Here is a 21,641-nt window from a genome sequence, read left to right as displayed (position 1 = left end):
TACAATTTCATATACGTATAATTACACACACACTCAAAGCATATAAGTAAAAACATAAAAAACAAGATAAAATAACAGACACAAATCACCTCAGCAGGTGTGCATTATCCCATACGAACTAAACCAAAACTCCATATGTGCAAGAGAAAATGTCAATATTTCTATGGACAGAATTGAGCAGATGAATAGCCTTAGCCAGAGAAGAGTTGGCAAGTGCTCCAGTTCTAGACTTTACAGGCAAGAATAGTGGACGCGACCGAGAACTATAACCACCTTCAGGAGCCCACATTTGAAGCTGCTCGAGCACTGAAGGATTGTCTACGATGCCCTTGAGCAATTTCCAGAAGTGTTTAATTACATAAACACTTCTGCGAGTCGACAAAGAAACGTATCCCAGGGCTCCTAAAATAAAAGCACTGGGAAACAAGAACGGATAATACCCGTATTCCTTCAAGTATAAATATCGAAGAAATTTACGTTGTACTTTTTCCAGCTTCAATTCATTACATTGATTCATTACTCCTGGGATCCAAATGACGGAGTTAGTTTCTAGTATGCTGCGGACTAGAGTATCATAAAGAGTGCGCAATACTAAAGTATTCCTGAAGTAGCGCGCATTTCTCAAGATAAAACCGAGCATTTTTAAGGATTTGCTATGAGTCTCTGCAATGTGCTGGATAAATTTCCAACGTTCTTCGAAAGTCACTCCTAAATCCTTAGTTGAAAAAAACCTTTCCAGAAAATATCCGCCTAGATGGTATGAATATTTTGCCGGCGTTAACGACCTTGAAAATGAAATTGTGTGACATTTCTTTGCACTGAAAGGCAATTGGTTATAGCAAGCCCATTTCCATATAGAGTTGAGATTCTCCTGTAGGTCGAGGGAATCAGAAATCGAATGCATTTTCTTGTAAATTTTCAAGTCATCTGCATATAATAAAAAATCTGAATGCTCTATTGCTGTTTCTATGTCATTAATGAACAATAAAAACAACAATGGACCCAAATTGGATCCTTGAGGTACTCCAGTAGGGGTCTTATATCGTTCTGAAAAAGAGTTATTATACTTGACGAATTGATATCTATTGGTCAAGTAATTTGAGAATAGATTTATGAGATCTTTAGGGTCGTGTACTACGAAACATACCGTGGCACAAAAACGGTTCAGCGTTGACGTCTTGGCTGCGATGGTTAAGAATAAAGGACGCGATCGCGACTTTCTAAAGCTTGCAGCTAAAAGTCACCGAACATTGACACCATCCCTTAGTACTTTAAAAAGTACTTTGTTGAGTGGACTCTGTATATATATATATACCAACGCTTCTAGAAAAAACTTAATTTAAAACGATAGCATGCGTGCTACTTAATAATGCATCAAACACGACGAGAAATATAGCGAGGACGTGGAGAGATTTCGTATGAGTTTTTGTTTTATTTCGGCAAGGGTCAAGTCACACGACGGCCGCGTGCCCCGTTGCAAAACTGTATGACAAGAGCATTATGCATTAAACGCCTGACAGCGTGATCGGATTAAATAAAGAACGCGATCCGATCCGTGAGTCACAGTCACTACACTACACCCACTAGCAAATTAAAATCACGTCTTTTCTTTCCCATGCATATGCGTTTCGGCATAGTGCCCCGACACACCTACACCGCGATGTGATTGATGTCTTCAATTTCGCAAATTCGCACAATGTCAACCGAACCCCGAGGCGAATGCAGAGGTTTGCCCCAAATGATGAGATGGATTTAGATTTTTATGCCAGCGCATAACCAAATAGGCAATCGACATTCACCTAATTTTCGACAAAGTTGAGCAACGCATTTAAACAATGGAGCGAGTGTTTTACACTGTATGCACCAGAGAACTCCAGGAAATGCGTCTAGGAACCAGTTTCACACGAAACCGGTAAACTTAATGCGTTTCGTCATATCGACGCGCCGATGTATTGGTGAGGTTGATTTCTACCTGAAAATCGATTTCGACAAATCCAGGTAGTGAACAGAAGACGAAGGCAAACAATGGCCGTAGACGCTGGTCTGAGTCTCACGGTCGTGTCTAAATCGAATTAATTGACACAATGTTGAGAGCCAGCTCAGCACAAAAAAAACGGACCCTTTAGGGCGTGCGAGCTTTTAAAAAGAAATATGTTACAAATCTAATCGAATCTGTGATGTAAATAAAAAACCGTCATAACACGTGAACTCTGCGAACTCGCACGTCAGTATCTAACGACCAATTATAAAGTAATCATAGAAAGTCGCATCTCTTATGTAAAAACTAATCATCCGATCGTTGAATAAAAAAGAACATGAGTGAAAGAACAAAAAAATGAAACACAAACAATAGAAAGTATGATTAAATCAGTGAATTTTACGAGGCTATCGATCACCGAATTTACGTCTAGAAAGTGTTCCCCATAACCTGAGCGCATCAAAGTGTTTCGGAGATAAATCAATCATCTACAAGCAAGAGCCCTTCGGATCGTAATTACATGTTTTCAAAAATATCCAAACGTCGGACGTGGAACCTTCCGAATTTAAGAGACCCTAAATTAACGACCCGTGGCGATTGTTGAAGAGAATTATTAATGAAATAGTAATGAATAAAAAACATCGCTTTGGAAAGTCAAGTTCAAGTCTAGAAAATCTTCCGGAGGCGCGAGAATTCGCAGTACTTGTCTCGTTGGAATGCGAGGCATTTATATATCATTGAGCACGCGAGTTTTTTTTAAATGGTAAATTCCAAATTTAAAAACGTCTGCGATGAAAATATCACGCGCGTTCATATCTCTCATTATAATAGACTTGAACGCGCGAATTAATTTATTATATTTAACGTACTTTCTTCTACATAAATATATATAGTAGCGTTGCTATTAGAACATGCAAAATTATTGAAAATTATATTACATAATTGGTGTGCTTAGATTTTTCCGGACAAAAAATATTTTTAATATTTAAAAAAAGAAATGAATGTAAGCATTTGAATTATTGATTTTTTAACTACCGAGTTCAATGTATCGGCCACTGTCACTAATGGCTTTAAATTATTTAATGTATTAAATTTGTTTCGAAACTGTTATACTCTGTTCTACAAGTGGACGTTATGCACAGATATTGAAAAAGCGTTTGATAGTATCAATCACGATTTACTTTATATTAAAAATTATTTAATTTAGGATTTTCTGATGGTTTAAAAAAGCTACTTGACCGATAGATCAGTTCGTCAAATATGAAAACTCATTTTCAGAACGATAAATTACCTCTATTGAAGTACCGCAAAGATCCATTGCTATTGTTCATTAATGACACTGAGACGGCAGTGAATCACTCAAATTTATTATTATATGCAGACGACTTCTAATTTTTCAAGCGAGTGCAGTCGAAATCCGATTGCCTTTCATTGTCATTGAATGTCATACCACTCATACCATTTCATATTATCGACAGGCCTTGGTGTGTCGTTTAAGAGACTCGCAGTAAATCGAAAAAATGCGCACTCTTTATGATGCCCTACTCCACAGCATACTAGAAGCTGGCTCTATTATATGGATTCTAGACTATTTATTCCTGTTTCGCAGTGCTTTTATTTTGGGAAACCTGGTACAGACGGCCCTCGACTTTCGCACAATTCGCTATTTCGCATATTTAAAAAAAAAAACATTTTTTTTAATTTAATTTTTTTTTTAATTTTTTTTTAAACATGAGTAAGAAACGGAAAAACTTCAGTGTTGATACGAGACAAAGATGGAAATTATTAGACGTTCTGATAGCGGTGAATCTTTTGCTTCAATCGGACGTTCGTATGATACAAACATGTCTACGATATGTTCAATTTTGCAAAATAAAAATTTAATTATGGAATACGTTCAAAATTGTGGAAATTAAAGAAATATTTCCACAATCTTTAAAGATACGTTTCCAAAAAAACATGGATGAAATGGAAAAATCTTTGTCATCATGGATCGATGACAAACATCAAAAAGATGTCCCTCTGAGTATTTCAATTATTCAAGCAAAAGCTCTTAGTTTGCACAAAGGTTGGAAGGATAGATTCAAAAAAAGATTTTAACACGATTTTTCAAGCAAATAACGGTTGGTTTTACAATTTTAAAATGAGGTATTCTTTTCATAATATGAAATTTACTGGAGAATCGGCTGATGCGGATAAAGATGCTGCAAAAGAATTTATTTTCTAATTATCCAAAATTATTGAAGATGGAGAATATTCCTCTAGCCAAATATTTAATGTAGATGAAACAGGTTTATTTTGGAAAACTCTTTAACAATGAAAAATATGAATGAAACCTTCACGCATCTTGACAAATTTTTAAATATTATGGAAGATTGTGATCCCAATCGAGAACGCATATCTCAAGTTCGTAGGGCGATCAATAAAGACATAGCATGTTATAAAATACTATATGAAGAAAAGAAAACAATAGTGGAAAACAGTTAACTTTTGATAACTTTTCAAAGGAAACACCCGCAAACCCAAATTAAACATGTCTCTTAAGCATATTATATTTACTTGATAAATAAATATTTTAAAATACACACAATTTAAAATTTTTTTTACTTCCCTCTACTTTCGAACATTCAACATTCGCACACATTTTCAGGAACCAATTTTGTGCGAAAGTCGAGGGCCGCCTGTATACGTTTTATTGTCAACGCACAGAAATGTATATATTATTTTTCGGGTTTTTTAGGTCGAAGGGATATGACTTTGAAATATTAGTAATACCAATAGTACTACATATGTTCCGATCGCTTGTGGAGGAATCATGCTCTCGGTATGGTCCTCTGAGGTCTCGCGTTACTCGTCTCGATTCGCACGATCATTTCCCTGATTCGTCTCGTCCCCGCGTTTCTGCCACCCGGGTTGTTTTTAGAGTCAGACCTTTTGTACCGTTGATTCGGCACGTCTCCGGCGAATCACAACCATGCAAAGATCAGTCGATTTTGCGCTTGTATATTCAATCAATAAAATATATCAACGCCTTGAAAGAGTGAAATTTGCTAGATGAACAAATTTCGAAGGTTGCGTTTTAATTTAACAATGGAGTTTTTTCTGTCGTCTGCAGGATGTAAATCTTACAATGAATGTTATTTTTGGTAAAGTTATATTTTTACTAATAAATTAATTTACATTTTTAGCAGTAGATATACTAGCAAAACTATAATTTAACTGATATAGTGCTCTAAAATATATATGAAACTCAATTTGACAGTTGCGAAACGTCCATTTGCTCTTTAAACTCAAAGCTAACCTAATGAAAGTTCTCAATCTAATTATAGTTTTAGAACTTTTGTTATGTCAAGTCCAAAATACAAAGTAAGCCAACTCATCTCTCAGGGGAAAAAAGCGGAAGAATAAGTACAGACAGACATAGCATCTCACATATTGCTCTATAGTTTGTCTGCATTTCGATATTACACTATATTTTAAAAATATGATAGCTTATGACTTCTAATATAAGAGAGCTGATCAAAGTATATTCAAACCGAAGTTTGGTTTTAAAACAATTATCACTTCTCAGAAGGCAAAAATTCACGTCAAAAGCAATAAAATCATGTCGGCTCCGCCGCAGTGGGAAAGCTCGGTAACGAGTGAGTCCTATTGGTCAAAATTCAGTTAAATCATTAGGATGGATAATTATCGGTATGCAGAATTAATTTAACTTTGATTCAAACATAGTTAAATGAAATTATTGATTACTTCGCGATAAGAGAAGCCATTTATAAATGCGGCATCTCAAAATAAATATGATCATACAAATCAGCGTATATTTATACATTTAATCTATTGAATAGCTGTTGATATTCCAATTTAATCAAATCAAAACATTTTTTATTAAATCCAATTGCGTCACCGGTGCGAATCTTCCATTTATGCCCCGACGCTAAAAGCTCCGTTTTTCTTCTAGTTATAGACAATTCCAACAGCAACAACAACATTCTACGACTACGACCATCTATAGATATTTTTTACGCATCTTCCACTGTAACGTGCCAATCGGTCTTCCGCGTCTATAAGCGATATACGCATGTAAATAAAATGGTACCTATGCGAGCATTTCGTAAACCAGTTCGGGACAAAGTTCAAGGCCGATACACTCCAAAGTGTCCGTTCAACCAAACCGTCCTTTGCCGGATTTGCGGTGGTATAGCCTCGTATCTCAACTCGTCCCCGCATACATTATGCATGAGCCGGCAGGTGAGTCATTGTTTGAGTGGCTTATTGAAAACGGCGTTAAAAGTACGATAAAAGTGCAAAATCTACAATGAATCCCCATACAAACACTATATATTTAATCAGGTCACGGTCGTTGATGTGAAACGAATTAAAGATTGGCAAATATAAAAAATAAAAGTTCAAGTGAACTTTCCACTCAGCTTCCGTGGAGACTGAGACGGTCGGGCAAGACACGAACCAGTTTGTAGACATTATAAATCTTGCAACGCAGGGAAAAAACGGATTTGCATACTGTTTGTGCGTGTAAAATATAATGCGAAATTTTCCACCGCTCCACTAGCAATAAATTTAACTTTAGCTTATCTCGACCGGATTAAATACAGCAAATCATAGCAATGCGTCGCGCACACAGATGGCCTTTTATAAAAGTACATACTGACTCATCAATTAAAAGATCAAGTCATTAGGTAATCTGTGGTAAGCAAACATTTTATCGATGATGATCCAATAAGCTCATTATATTTTATTGTTTAACAAGTTATTAAAAGCATGAGGCGTAGCAACTTTATAGCAGAGGCACTAGTGCTCAGCTTGACAATTTCTAAGCACGTATATATTTTTTTGTAATAATATAAAAACACAAAAAGTTCAAACGGAACATACACAATATAAATATATTTTCAAGATCATACTATAATATGATCATCAACCATAATATAGATACTCACATAAAAAAATATGATCAATGTCTAGCTGGCTAGGACATTTGCCCTACTTCTTGAATTTGGGCAGAAAAATGCAAGTCATTTAATGAAATACTATGCATTTTAATGAAAACGAAATACTAAAAAAACGACAACTAACTGGCAAATTTTTGCCTCACCCTCCAAAAAAAGCTGATATGTCGTCTCTGATTCTAAACCAGAAATTCTCGATGTATGAATGTTACAGTGAATGTGGATTTTTCGGTGAAGTTATATGAAGTCCAAATACATTTTCATCAGTAGATATAGCAAAAATACAATTTAACTGATAGGCGCTAGTGAAATTATACGCTGCTCTAAAATGTATATGAAGCATAATTTGACAGTTGCGAAACGTATGCTGTCAAACCCAAACCCAACCTATACGAATTAACGAAACCCAACATGACTTAATAAAAGTTTTAAAACTTACCATAGTCTTAGAACTTTTATTTAGTTTTAATAAGGTTTAGGTTTGGCTTAATTTATTTTACAATTCCATGATTACAGTTCTGAATCATTCTTTAGTAAACAAATACAATTTGAAATTGTAAATTATTTTTTTGATACGTTTTATCTGGATGAGTCAGTAAAATTAAATTTTTACTAGTGAAAATAGATTTTTTTATAGTCGTTTTTATTACTTTACTGATACTTATGATATTATTTTGCAATAATATTGAGTTCAAGATTTAATAAAATAATATATATGAACGTTATGATGGTTATATTACTATTGACCTGAAAGACCTGGGTTTAACTTAGTGATTATTCTATAATTATAATTCCGATCGATCATCACAGATTAGGTTTACCTGGATTATCCTAATCTCACGGAAAAATATCGGGATGATTGATTAAAACCGAGCTTAGTCGTACATATCTAGTATTGAAAATTCTTAAAAATGAGCTGTAGAAAATATTTTATATGAAGTATTAAAATAATAAAAAAAAACGATGCAAAATTTGACATGCTTCAATTTACATTTTACTTGAATTATACTATACCAGAAAAAATACTTTTTGCATTGAACTTGTTCAAACTAACCTAACTTAACCTAATGAAAGTTCTAAACTAGGCAAAAATTCAAACTAAGCCAAATCAACTCTCAAGGGAAATAAACGGAAGAAGTTCAGATATGAGTCAATTGGTAAAGTGTATTTAAACCGAATTTTGGTCAATAGGAGAGCACAAAAACAATTATCACTTCTCACAAGTCAAAAATTCACGTCAAAAGCAATAAAATCTTGCGTTCCCACTGCGATGGCGCCGACACGATTTTATTGTTTTTGGTGTGGATTTTTGACTTCTGAGAAGGGACAATTGTTTTTTGCGTTCTCCTATTGGGCAAAAATCGGTTTAGTTGTGCTTATTATACATAACTGAGCTACATAACTGAGCGTTCCCACTGCGACGGCACGATTTTATTGCTTTTGACGTAAATTCAAATTTATTTGAAAGGAGTCTGAGAGTAACAAACAAAAAACTTACATTAAAAAAATACATTTTATTTTACAGCAAAATTTTAAATCAGATAAATGTGTAGAAAATATATATTTTGCTAAAAATTATTTCATCAATATCGGGTGTAAATTGCTTAGATAACTTTGTCGTCAGTGCTATACGACATCTACTTGAATATCCACATCAAGAGATTTTGTCACCGTTTTGGTGAAAGACAGAAGGTGACAAAATAACGGTGGTACGGGCGGGATATCACATTAAATGGAAAGTACTTTGCTAAGGTGAGGTCAACAATCCTATTCTAAAGACACATCGTATCATAAAGATGGCGTTATGTCACATTTTAAGCTTGTTTGAGGATATAAAATAAGCATTTACAACGCCGTAACGATCGTATCGATTTGATTTACTGCTCGATCGCAAGGAAGCGTGGGAAAAAAGAATAGTATTTCGAGATTTTAACGCTTCTCGTCCTGCCGAATCGAAGCAGCTGGAATGTGTATGGTTATTTATGACCAACATTGAAACTATCATACATATTTTATGGGCATACAAAACTTTTTAACGCTGCTCGGACAGGTATAGCTTATCGCAAAACAACGACCTTCCACTTTCTAAGTGCCCTTAGTTTGATCAATATTTATAAAAAGTATTTTTTTACCAAAGCGAGCGACATTTGTCGTCACGCGGCACATCGGCGTTTCGCCTTCGCCGTTTTGAAAAAGGTCGAGATAATCGCGACAATTAGCGAACGCCCTCCGTCGAGAGGAGCCAAGATTTATTGGCCGCGCTCTGACCAAATGCGGCCCGCGGAAGGCTGATCAGTTAAATCAAGTTCAAAGCCGACGCGGCAGAAGCAGAAGCAATCAACGATCGATTGTTGTCGACTGACGGAGGATATCCCTCGAGATTCTAGCTACTCTATCCGCTAGTTTAGTCCACAGATCGTGTCCATATAAAGCAGCGAGGTGGCATTAAAAGTGTGGGGAGGTGGGCCTTGTCGTCGGCGTTGGCGATTTCCAGCTTTTAGGTGTACGTATGTATAAATAAATATCCAACGGCCGCAGAATTCCGAGTGTGACTCATCCCCGTCGAATTGTTTTTGCGGCCGTCTCTCGGCCGAGGAAGGCCGTTCGGTTCTGCGACAGAGCAACGGTCGACGACCAGTCGCGAAAAACGGATAGCTGCGAATCATTAGTGGCATATGCGTGCCTCGCCCTGTAACGGCTAAAAACGGTCAACGCGCGAGAAGCGATTAGGCGAATTGGGAAGCGATTAGATTGCGGAGCAAAGTACTATCTTACAAAGTTCACAAATTCACCTTTCATTAATAAAGCAAAAAATAGTAGCTAATACATATGTATATCTACTGTCATTAATAGCTGCTTAACCTCCTCAGACATCAATTTTTATTTTTCATAAAAAAATATTATTGGTATAAATTCTTTTAAAGGGGCATAAAAATATTTTTATTGTTATTTTTTTTTATTTAGTGCAATAAAAATATTTTTTGTGTTATGGTATACACTGTGATGTACAATGGTCACTGTAAAAATACATCAAAAATGGCTTCAAAAACAAGCAATTATTGTACATTGAAATGTTCACTGGATCTGAGAAGGTTAAGATTATCGTTAATAAAAAATAAAAGTTAAGCTATGAATGCAGAAGTATCGATATAAATATGGAATTTAAAAGTATTGGTGTAATATGTCTAAAACTCTTTCGCCTTGCGACGTTGTGAGCGAGCGATTTGGCTCCAGTGGTCAGGAGCAGGCTCAATTATTATAAATTGAAATATTGAATAAAAATTGGATGAATGTTCGAATATATTCGTATTTTTTTCTAGATTTTTAACGATACTAATTTATTTAACTAATTAGTACAAAAAAAAATAATAATTGCCTGTAAAATATTATTTGATTCTTTGATTATAATTATTTATTAATTACTTTCATAATCGTTTAACATTTTAAATTTTATTTAATATGCATAGGGCGTCAAAAAGAATTTTTTTAAACAGATTCAAATCACCTGAATTGATGAAACATTTTAAATATATAGTTATCGAATTTATTGTAAAGATAAACAATAGCTAATAATGTTTGCAACGAATTTGATATATAATACATAAAGATCGAATTCGTGTGGACGTTTGTTTTGTGCGGATTTGCATATAAATTAAATAACTAGAAATAAATTAACAGCGGTCAAATTTATTGAACTGATTGAAATAAAATATATGCGTCTTGTGACAACAAATACAAAATCGTAGCACGAACTTCACAAAAAATTGCGACGCACACATGTTTTTGAGATAAGCTTTAAACGATAATAAATGGTGAGTTTTTACAATATTTTGTTTCGTTCAACGAACGAATTCTGCGAATTTCGGTCATAGTATATACCGCCAATAAACTGTCTATTCATAAAAGTATTTTTTTGTAAAGAAGAAACGTCATATTTAGAGTTCTCAATTATTCGTAGTATTTAACTATTTGAATATTGAATAAAAAATGAATATTCGAATATATTTGTATTTTTTTTGAGATAGAAAATATATAAACGTAACAAGACTTCACAAAAATTTGCGACGCAACATTTTGTTTCGTTCAACAAACGAATTTTGCCAATTTCGGTCATAGTAGACACGCCTAAAAACATTCTATTCAAACGTTTTTCGAAGGCGTAAAAGGTTACCACTTCTGTATTTTATAATAAAATTTAAGTGGTGTTTTTGCTCTGGAATATATTATGAAATTAATTTTTTTAATACAAAATGATTATCCATTGGCGGATAACCACGCATTTTTTACAATCATTGATATATTTAATGAATTATTATTATTAAGAACCATTAAAGGGCATAAATTAGAACCTTTAAAAATTCCCGAAGTGGCAATTTATTCAGACGACTTACGTTGTCATATTGAACATACTTTCGATTTGAAAAATATGATTAAAAAAAAATGAATCGTTTTATAGGAAAATCCAAACCCATCCATTTTTTGAGCAATGGTTAATGCATGACACAATTTAAATCATTTTATAAGAAAACTCAAACATGTAAATTTAAAAAAAATTAAATTATGACAAACTTGATCAAAAGCCTTTTCAAAATCCGTATGCATGGCATCTACTTGAGAGATTTTTTGTCACAAAATTAGAAAAAGAGCAGACTCCTATCCATCCATCATATATTTGTTTCCTATTTTAATGTATAGGAGCCACTTTCGTTATTTTACATACATCGGGGAAAATAATAAACTTTCTGCATTTTTTAAGCATACCAGCTAGAATGAAATCAGTGCCTGGCATTTTTTTTATATATAGTCACATACGAAATAAGTTGATAAAATGATCTATTTACATGCCTAAATCAGTAAAGAATTTAACCGCATATTTTTAGGCTCTAATGGATTATACTCTGACGTTGAAAGACAATTTTTAGGCACGTATCAAACAAACTTTTATAGGACCATAAACGCCACATAGCGTCCCTCTAATTGAGTCGTTCTTGCGTTCCTCACGCACCGTAAACAATCAAACAAAAACGAATCCGACAAAGAGAGGAAAAACGAACATCATCATCAACAATAAAAGCACGCCATTCAACCATTTCCTCAGACACTTTCGCAAATCACGCGAAAATATTCGCGCAAAACCCTGCTGCTGTCAAGAGCGTGAGGAGGTCAGCGTGGGAAAAGAAAGCCAGCGTTCTTCTGGCACAAAGGAATCGCAAAGTTCAAATTACAGACCCTAGTAATGGGCGGAGTACGTTTTGTTCTACGTATCCTTCGTTACAAACTCCATACATGCAGAAAAGGAATAGTTGCGAAACGGCAACAGTCACGTCCCAGCCGTAGGGCTCGCTGAACCTTTGGAAGAATGTATGATACAAACATATATACTCGGCGGGCCTTCCGAGAAAGTTCAGCCCTCTTTGGTCAGATAGGTCGTTTTTTGGCATACGCGCAGAAAGCTGTTCTTCTACATCTACATTGACACGATTTCGCTTCCTCCATAATCGCTTGACATCATCGCGTTTCGGTTATGATGCCACAGCATACCGGTTGTGTGGAAGAGAGCATCGGATTCGGAACAGATCTTGTTTTGAAACGTGTCGGCACGATTTTGAAATCGAAGATGTGCGCCAAACACGATCTGGCGATTGTTTATTTATCAATGCGATTTGGGTTCCAATTAGAGGCGTCTTGCATCACTGCATCCGAACACATATGTCCCTACCTAAACTGTATGCGGCATAATAATATGTAATTCTTCACACTCGATATCCAAAATAAATTAAGCGGTCGGGCATCTCTAAATCACGCTTTTCCGGTTTTCGGATCGCCGAGAGCAAAACGCCACATCGCTGTAGCGAAAGAAAATGTTAGATAAATTTTCGCATTGTAACTCACGCTCGCTCGTTATTCGCTAATATGTTGTGCTATGTACTATATTTATCAGTCGTTAAACTGATGAAATTAATCATAAAAATATTATATAATGATCGAGTTTACGAGCGTTTACATCAATGATCATGGTCATTCCTTCCCCGGAAGCCATATGAATTATTGGCATTTTCAGTGTTATTACCTTTAGTTTCATTAGTATTCTTAGACCAATTCATTTGTTATGGCAATTTATGTGCTTATGTTGTATATGTTACGGTGAATGTGTATTGCCAGGATGTTAAATTATCACTGGCGATTCAGTGAAATCATATCCAAATTCATTTGTATATATATATATATATAATATATTTCTACTAGCGAAAATAATGAAACTCCGTTTGACAGTTGCGAAACGTCCATTCGAACCTAACCTAAACGAACTACTATAGTATTTGAACTTTGTATTAGGATGGGTTCGATGAAATTCATTTTAAATATTGTAGTATTTTGTCGAACGAAATGATGTTACGACATTGCGGCGCTAATCAAAATTATAAAATTGAATAAAATGAAAGAAAATGATTTTGTGATTCGCTTTTTGAACAGTTAGTCATAGATTGGATGATGCTGGAGAGTTACAAAATATACCGAAATGAAAATAAATCAATACAATATCATTAAAAAAAGGTTAGGTTGTTTGGTTCTACAGTGAAAGTCGGCGCGAGCGGTAGCGAGACGCCTACCTTTTCCTATATATATTTGTAATTATTAATAAATAAAAACCATGTTATAAAATTTTTTTTTTTTGACTTTGCGCGGCTATGACGGCGCGGCTTAATCGGCGCGGGATTGTCCTGCGCGGCTTTGTCGGGGTGCCATTGTAGTATGTTACACCCTAGTTATACACTGTAAGTTTATTTATTTGTAAGATAATGCATTATTTCACCTTACATTTTATTGACGCTAAATAATCACATGAAAATCACTGAACTAACATTTTTCGTCTCTAATGGCGTTTTATTAAGGCGACCAGATTGTGTCCTCCTTTGAAAATATCAAAGAACATAAAAAATAAATAGATCATTGTTGCTGCGGGACCTAAAAAAAGTCCTTTGAATTTTTTATTCAAAAGCGCAATTTTTTGTTTGAGGGCAGGTTGTTACGGGAGTTCAAAAAAATATCTCACGGAAATTTAAGTTTAAAATCAATTTTGGAAATTTTGTCCGAGGAGGTTATTTATAATAATTTATGCCTTTTTTATCTTTTTAATGTTTTAATTAATAATATCCAGTTTCAAAGACTGGAAAGATAAATACCAATGAATAGAGCGGATATAAATTAACTCCCAGGAACTATGGAAATAGTTAATCGACGTCAAATAAATATATTTTAGAACTGCGTTATGTAGTAATTTTATTAGTTTCAATAAAATGTATTTAAAGATCAGGTAAAACTATTTTAGGAAAGGGTCCAATAAACAGTAATAGCGCCCCGTTTCCACCGAAACGATAATGCTTTTATATAAAAATCGATAATGCTTAGAATAACCTGCTCTAAGAATAAACAATAGAAAATGTTACATAATGAGTCTAAGACGCTCTCATTCGAAAGCTAATATAGTTTTCAATTGAAATAAACAATACAATCATGTCTTAATATAAAATAAAAATAAACTTGGGACAATTGTATTGAATTTTCCGCTTCGCTCTGATTTGATCAACATACCATGCACCTTTTAGTGTGAGCCTATTTTTTTCCGTCACTGAAACTGTTTCTAAAACGTGTGATTGATTTGGAATTTTACTTAAGACGTCCACTACAGGCAAATTTGCACTGAATAAAATAATTAGCGAGCGTATCACGATGTTTTATTGTAGAAAAGTCTGAACTTGCGAGAGTGACTCGGGTTAGCGGTAATTGGAACGCATTCAACGCAACGTTAAGCAACACCAATCGCACATTCGCTAATTTAGACAGTTACAAGCAAAACATCAAATGATATTTAGCATTCATCCAGCATTCCAGCGGTACCATTGCACCTTTCGGTGCCAAGATGCAGCGCGCTACGTCACGCTGCATTTGGAGAGGGACGCGCAGACGTCTCGTCTCGCCGGCGCGCTTCGTATGCAAATAAATCGTAAAGGAGAGAGAAGATGGAGGAATTAGTGTCAACCGGCCCGGGGCTATCGAAGATGTCGACTTCGAGATGATGATGCCGATGGCCCACTTCGCATGCCGCTAACACGAATAACTCGGGCCGCGAGAATAGAGGGCAGATTGAGCATTCTTCGTCGGATCTCGCGAGACGAGTCTCTCTCCCTTGCATAACATTTTTTCCCGTGGCCACTTTTGGCCGTCGCTGGCTATTTTCGATGCGGCGCTAATTATTATGCACCGCAATAGGCACGCGAGCTATGCAAGCTAAATTAAATAAACGAACAGCTTTGCGTTAAACGTGTCCCAAATTTGAGTTCACCCACGGGGCGTCAATTATTAAGGGAAAGTCTATATATTGGAACGCGTGATGCACTACAATTAAGCTGGAACATGAAATTCAGGCCCCGGCACTTTTCACACTTGAATAGATTACCATTCATGAATATCGTCGGTAGCACGATTTTATGAAAGTGGTGAAAATAACATACGATTATGTCATGTGTTTTCCATAATACTAGACATAAATACACTAACATTACTGCTAAACAGATAACCCATATGACATGCAGAAGTTTAAATATTAAACATTCTTATCTTGTTCGACGGCAGAACGTTAACTACCTTCAGTATTTACAGTAATTGAGCGTTAATGTCGCAAAATAATAAAAAAGGGAAATTTAAAATTGTTGCTGATGTAATTACATAATTGAGTGTTTATAATATGTCTCATTTCTCGGGTATTTTCTTATACGGCATACCAGTGGCGTAGCTGGGGGTAAAGGCGGACCAGGGTCCCGGGCGGCACTTGCATGGGGGCGGAATTTTCGCGATAGAAGGGTCGTGTGTGTAATGTGTGCTACAGTTTTCGAGCATTTTTTTATAAAAAAACATATATTTAAGAATATATTCAAATTTTTGTTAATCGAACATTTGCGGTATTTCGCTGATTATGAAAAATAATATCAATTAAATGGCCCGCCTCTGGACCATTTTCAGCAAGCGACCTTGTCGTACATTGCAAGCCGGTATCTCGGTTATAAATTGGTGTATGTTGGTTTTTAGGTGCTCCGACGTTTCGGACTTGTTGGTGTGGTCACGATTCCAACGGAGCTAAATCGCATGATATTAGCGGCCAGTTGACGTCACAAAAACGTGAAATAATGCTACCTGGGAACTTTTCACGTAACATTCAACGTTGCACCGGATAACTGGCAAAAAATTTAGACCCCATGACGCTGCCCGACTACAATGTGTACCAAACACAAGTCATGTAATGGTCTCTCGTGAATCATATGAGGATTTTCCTCACTATACACAGAAAGGTGGAAATGTGCCTAATCAGAGGAGATTTTCTTTGAAAAATCAGCATCAACTATCTGCTACTCTAACACCCAATCTGCTTAAATTATTCACTGTCTCTAGGCTTCAATTATTGTGTTATCTGAATATATAGGTGTAGGTGCAAATGCAAAATGCGCCAAAGGGAATATACAAGATAAAGAGGAACGGCCCGAGCAAACTTCCTTGAGGAACTCCAGCTGGAATTTTACGCAGGATCGAGTGTGAAACAACATAGATTCTACTTTTCATGTAAGAGCAGATAATCAGGGGTTTTGTATTTTTTTATTATTAAATCTTCTGTTGTAACCTGACAGGCGTAAGCCCAATGCGTTACAACGGGTCAATCAGATATAATGAATACCAACAAGTATTAATCACCATTAAAAAACTTGAAAACTGTTTTACAGATTTTGTATTAGATAGTTGTATGATGGGGGGGGAGGGAGCAAAGTTAAGGATCGCTCTGGGCGGCACAAATCCTAGCTACTCGACTGAGGCATACTGTTAGTAAATGACTGTAAATAAGAGCAGGCGCTCAATGTGATATATAATTGTTAGGGCCGGACAACTCGCGTGTGACGTCATCAGAAGAGGGATACCAATTGCAAATCGAGTATTATTTATTTTGCGACTTATTAATATATCTAAATTTCAATAAAGTGCAACTAACGAATGACACAACTGCGGCGTGTCTGATTTTCACGAACCTGCTCCGCAAATGTTAATATTACTATGATACCTGGGGACAAATCCGAAAACGCGACAATTGCGAAAGACAACACACACACACACAAATGGCGTTGCATAACACAACAGCGTTTAACATCATTAGCCAGAAATAAAAGCGCGGCTGTCACGAAAGCGAACGGAACGGAACGAAACGTGATAAGATAAGTGGAACGCCGAGGCCCGTGCGTTAACAGTGGAACAAACTGGCATTTTCGTACAGTTGCGAAAACGTCGAGAGGTAGTCGTCTAATGGGGAGATCTATTATATTCAAAACGGGCTGTCTCGAAAGTAACGAGTGACGCGAAATTCGTATCTTTATAGCAAAACGATTGAGAGGTCGAAACTGCGCAAAAAAATTTAGATAAACAATGCGATTCCAAAAATACACGTCGCGTCATCGGAGCACAATGCTAATCAGACACACCGATAAAAATGCAGCACAGCGTGTTGTGGTTGTTAGCGGTGGACGACGAAAGTGACGCAACGGCGCGAAATCTAGTATGTATGTATTATAGTGGTAGTTGCACAACTAAAGAGATAACGAGACCGAGCGACCCAGGTCGCCCGGCTAGGAAGTCGGTCATTGTTTCTGTCCGACGACCCAATTTTGATACGACTACTGCTGCGACTGACAGGTCGGCCTCTCCCATCCGTTTGTTATACAACCTGTCGATTGTGCAAGGAGACTAGATTGGTCAGAATCAAAATTTCGATCTCGAGCGATTGCGCAAAATAAGAAAAGATCGTGCGAAAAAGTGTGTGTTGCCAAAACACAGTAATCGATGTGATTGGATACGGCCGCAACATCCCGCGCGTGCTGCAACATCCCGCAATGATTTTCTCATGGAGGCAATCAATACACACACATCTGGATGTGATTTGAAATCGGAATACAGACGTTTCATAACCTATCGGCTATAACAATCTAAACAAAGGGCTTGCAATGTGTTTGTATATCAAGAAATTAAGACATATTGAATCCACTGCGGTTCAATTTATTTAGTCACAAAAATTAAGTTTTTATCTATTATTTATATATAATTTATTTAGGGTATATCCTGTACCCGTTCCAAATGTTGGGACCACTACCTGAAAAAAAAACATCCAAGAATGCAATGATAAAAGAAAGAATGTTTCGCTCTATCCTTGTAAATAGTAATTAGATAATTGTTCATTATTGTAATTCACACAACACCAGTGGTTATCAACATAGATGCATTTGGACTATAATGGTAAAATCATTTTGTGCATGACATACATGCCTCTGGAGTGCCAAAGGTTAAAAACTCTTCTCAAATTCAGATGCTAGCCCGCAAATTGGTGACCCCAACATCACCACGCAATACAAATATATTAGAAAATGTATGAATTGATACCTGTGAGCTATAAAAATCTTGTTATACAGCGTAATTGACCAGTATCCATATTCAGATAATTAAACGCGGAGCCTTAAAATAGCGGAAACTTTCGCAGGATCCCACGCGATCGAGCCTCAGCGACCAGGAAGCGTTACGCGCTATTACGTCGTTAATGAAAAACAAACGATATAAACGGCAGTCAGTTGTTAAATAATTGATCAATTGAATGTTGAACGAAACGGAATCAATCAACGACGATTGAACGGTGCAATTAGTTTTTACAACAATAGACAGATAACGCAACGCGTCAAATAGAGCAGAGTGGAACGAAACGGGTTCAACCGCCTGTGAAGGATGCATAAATTCAAATCAACGGCAGTCGCGTCATTCATTGTTCTGAAAATCAATTAACGACTTTTGACGCCGAAAAGCCGTTTCATACGCTTCGCACAGCCAGCCTCCTTGCGCCACTCTCGAACGCTCTCGGAGGAAACTGACGGCGTTTAGCAACGAGAGCAAAAGGCAATCGCCAATCGTTTGTCGCAACGCGTGTCTGTCTGTTGGTACGTTCGTTCGCCAACAATAGAAACAAAAAGGTCAATTGCCAAGCAGCGCAATAAGATCGTTACGAGGAATCGGCAATCGCAATATTGAACGGATTCTGCGGTCGAAAACGGAAAGCGAAAATGGCACGCGCTCTCGTTTTTCTTTTTTATTGCGGCGACGACGTAATCACCGTCGTTTTCGGTCGAATTCGATAAATAAAACATTGTTAGCCGGACACGCAAAAATACGGGTTCGATATAATATGTATATTTTTGCCGAGTGTGCGCTGCACAAAAAAAAGTGAAAGTTGCTGTTGTGCCACTTTGAAGGGTAGGTCTTTTAAACGATATAAAACTGAACAATTATTAGTTTTTATGTATTGTAAATATTTTGTATTTAAATTTGTTCGAACTAAAATATATATTTTTTATATTACAGTGGAACCTCATTATTTCTTTTTTTTTTTTTTTCCCCTTAAAAAATAACGAAAACTTAACGCAAAAAATATTCATATAAAAACGATACAATATATTAACTTTTAGTGAATGTAAAAATTAAAATTTAATATTTGTAATTAAATATTTCAGCAGAGTTACACCCAATCATTTTCTTAAATTGCGTAGCCATAAAATGCGACGTCTACTTATACTTTTTTCAGCCTATTTTCCCCTGAATGATGAGTGTTTTTGTCCTTTCATTATATGGTCAACTGTCGCTTAGTACGAAATGTACGTCTTGCCATTTCTATTTGAGCTTTTACTTCTTGAGATGAGTTTTTTTGTCATTCACCCATGTACCCAAATAGGTGTACTGGTTTATTGTTGATGGTTACGTTTCGTGTAGAAAGCGATATTTTTATTGCAATTGTCAATTTAGTTTTACTGTATCATCCATAAAACTAGTGTAATTTTTAAGGTTTCTAACCTTAAGGGGTGTGACTTCGCAGCCAGAAAGACGCCGTTGGAAACTGGTAATAATTAATTGTATAATATTACATATATTGCGACAAATTTTGGTGAGCGAGTATCGTTTTTCTCCGAGCAGTAGTGGAGAAGCTGGCGGAGGGATGATGAAGACTCATAATCTGGCGATGTTCCTCTCTCTATGTGATGCGTTTCCACAGTGGTCCACAGTCTACCCCTTCGTCCATTGGAGACAGGCCTTGAGTATCATTGCTAATATAAACTCAATTTCAGTCAATTTCTGCACTCGTTTATTCGACCAATCAATATATCCACGCCTCTAGAAAGTGACATTTGCTTGATGGACACACTTGAAGGTCGAATTGTCAACAAGAAATATTCTTTCTATGCATCGGAGGGTGTTTTTTTTAACTTAACGAGGGCTTTTGTGTGGTCCATTCATTTACATCATTATTATTGTCGTAGTAACCCCCACAATTTATTGGTTTACCATCCACAAATATCATAAGATCGCTCTCGTCTAAAGCTTCTTTGAAATATTGATTCGTAGTACATGTTAAACAGCAATGTGGATGAGATCCCTTGTCGTACACCGCTGTTTGATTCTAGTACAGGTTTTTAATAATGCGGATGTTATTATAATCAATTAATTTATCCGTTAGTATTTCTAAAAGTGTCGGATGTTGTAATAAAAAGCTTTTTCATTATCTACAAAGCGCATTAACACACAGATCTTTGTACAAGAATGTTTATATCAAATAGAGCTATTTTTGAAAAATATTGTGAATAAATATGTGGCTCATCAAGCTTACTGTTCATTTGAATTTGGCTTTTAGGCAGAGTAGTGAAGGTGGATTGAAGCAAAAAATATTTGGTATCGACTCTTGAAACGAGGTTTATTTGAAAAACACAAATTCGGCAATGGTTAAATTCTAAAAAATACAACAATGCCTCGTTATTCAGAATTTTGGCATAAGTTAAGCAAGAAAAATGTGTAAAATCATTAGCGTTTGTATGAACCCATAGTCAGTTTGAATTACATACTGCAAATTAGGTCACTCGAACGCAATAACTGCTGGAAGGCGACTCTCCAGATATGCTACTGTACTAAATCTGTATCGATTATTAGTAATATTTTTGTATCTTTGAGGAGGCTAAGCCACGTTTAATAAATTCTTTCCGACAATTAACGTTATCTTTGAAAGAAACGAATCGAAAGACGAAGGTCGCTCCGAGCACGACCGACTCGAGACAAGCGCCCAGTTTTCAATCATAATAGTGCACACGAGCTCGATAATAATCGCTGCTTAGCAGTTAGTGGGCACCTCGTGAAAGGTGTACCTTGAGCGGCGACATAACTTTTAACGAGTTCCTTTTTCATCGACCGAGTTATGATTTTTAATTAACCGGCCGAGCGGTCAGAGCGACGAGACGGGATACAAAACGAAAAACAATTAACCGCCACAATGGCTAAAACAATGGGTTCCGGTCACGGAATATCATTATGGTATCGTAGATTGATTGCGTCAGGCTGAAGGCGTATTTTTTTTTTGCTCCTTTGTGACGTCGCAGCAGCTGAACTTATAGAATTCGCTTAATTTATGCATCTGGGCGCGTGAATCACGTTTTGGTAGAACAAAACGTAAATTCTTATATCCAGACGTGAGCTGCAAGCTGAGCAGATACGATTAGCACAAGTGGAATGCCGCTTATTTACAGCGGCTATCATAAACACACCATGTCAATTTGTTGCATAATATATGACAATTGCAGACT

General features: G+C 36.2%; 1 protein-coding gene and 2 long non-coding RNA genes across 3 annotated transcripts in view; 1 reads left to right on the top strand and 2 right to left on the bottom strand.

Annotated features, from left to right (window-relative positions):
• Window positions 1-21,641, bottom strand: part of LOC148227786 (serine/threonine-protein kinase 17A-like) — a 106,180-nt gene that overhangs the window by 66,738 nt on the left and 17,801 nt on the right. The gene's annotated exons all lie outside the window — the stretch shown is intronic.
• On the top strand, window positions 3,670-5,699 carry LOC148227789 (uncharacterized). The gene is made up of 2 exons (XR_015812148.1): window positions 3,670-4,647; window positions 4,719-5,699. It is a non-coding gene; the product is annotated as an uncharacterized LOC148227789 (long non-coding RNA).
• LOC148227788 (uncharacterized) lies at window positions 3,670-12,956 on the bottom strand. The gene is made up of 2 exons (XR_015812149.1): window positions 6,786-12,956; window positions 3,670-4,659 (listed from the first exon to the last, which is right to left on the bottom strand). It is a non-coding gene; the product is annotated as an uncharacterized LOC148227788 (long non-coding RNA).

Source organism: Plectrocnemia conspersa, unplaced genomic scaffold (genome assembly GCF_051122295.1).
Source record: "Plectrocnemia conspersa isolate PC_06_02 unplaced genomic scaffold, ASM5112229v1 ptg000013l, whole genome shotgun sequence".
In the NCBI taxonomy this organism is placed as follows: Eukaryota; Metazoa; Arthropoda; class Insecta; order Trichoptera; family Polycentropodidae; genus Plectrocnemia; species Plectrocnemia conspersa.
Note: the sequence above shows the minus strand (reverse complement) of the source record. Positions and strands in the feature narration are given on the sequence as shown.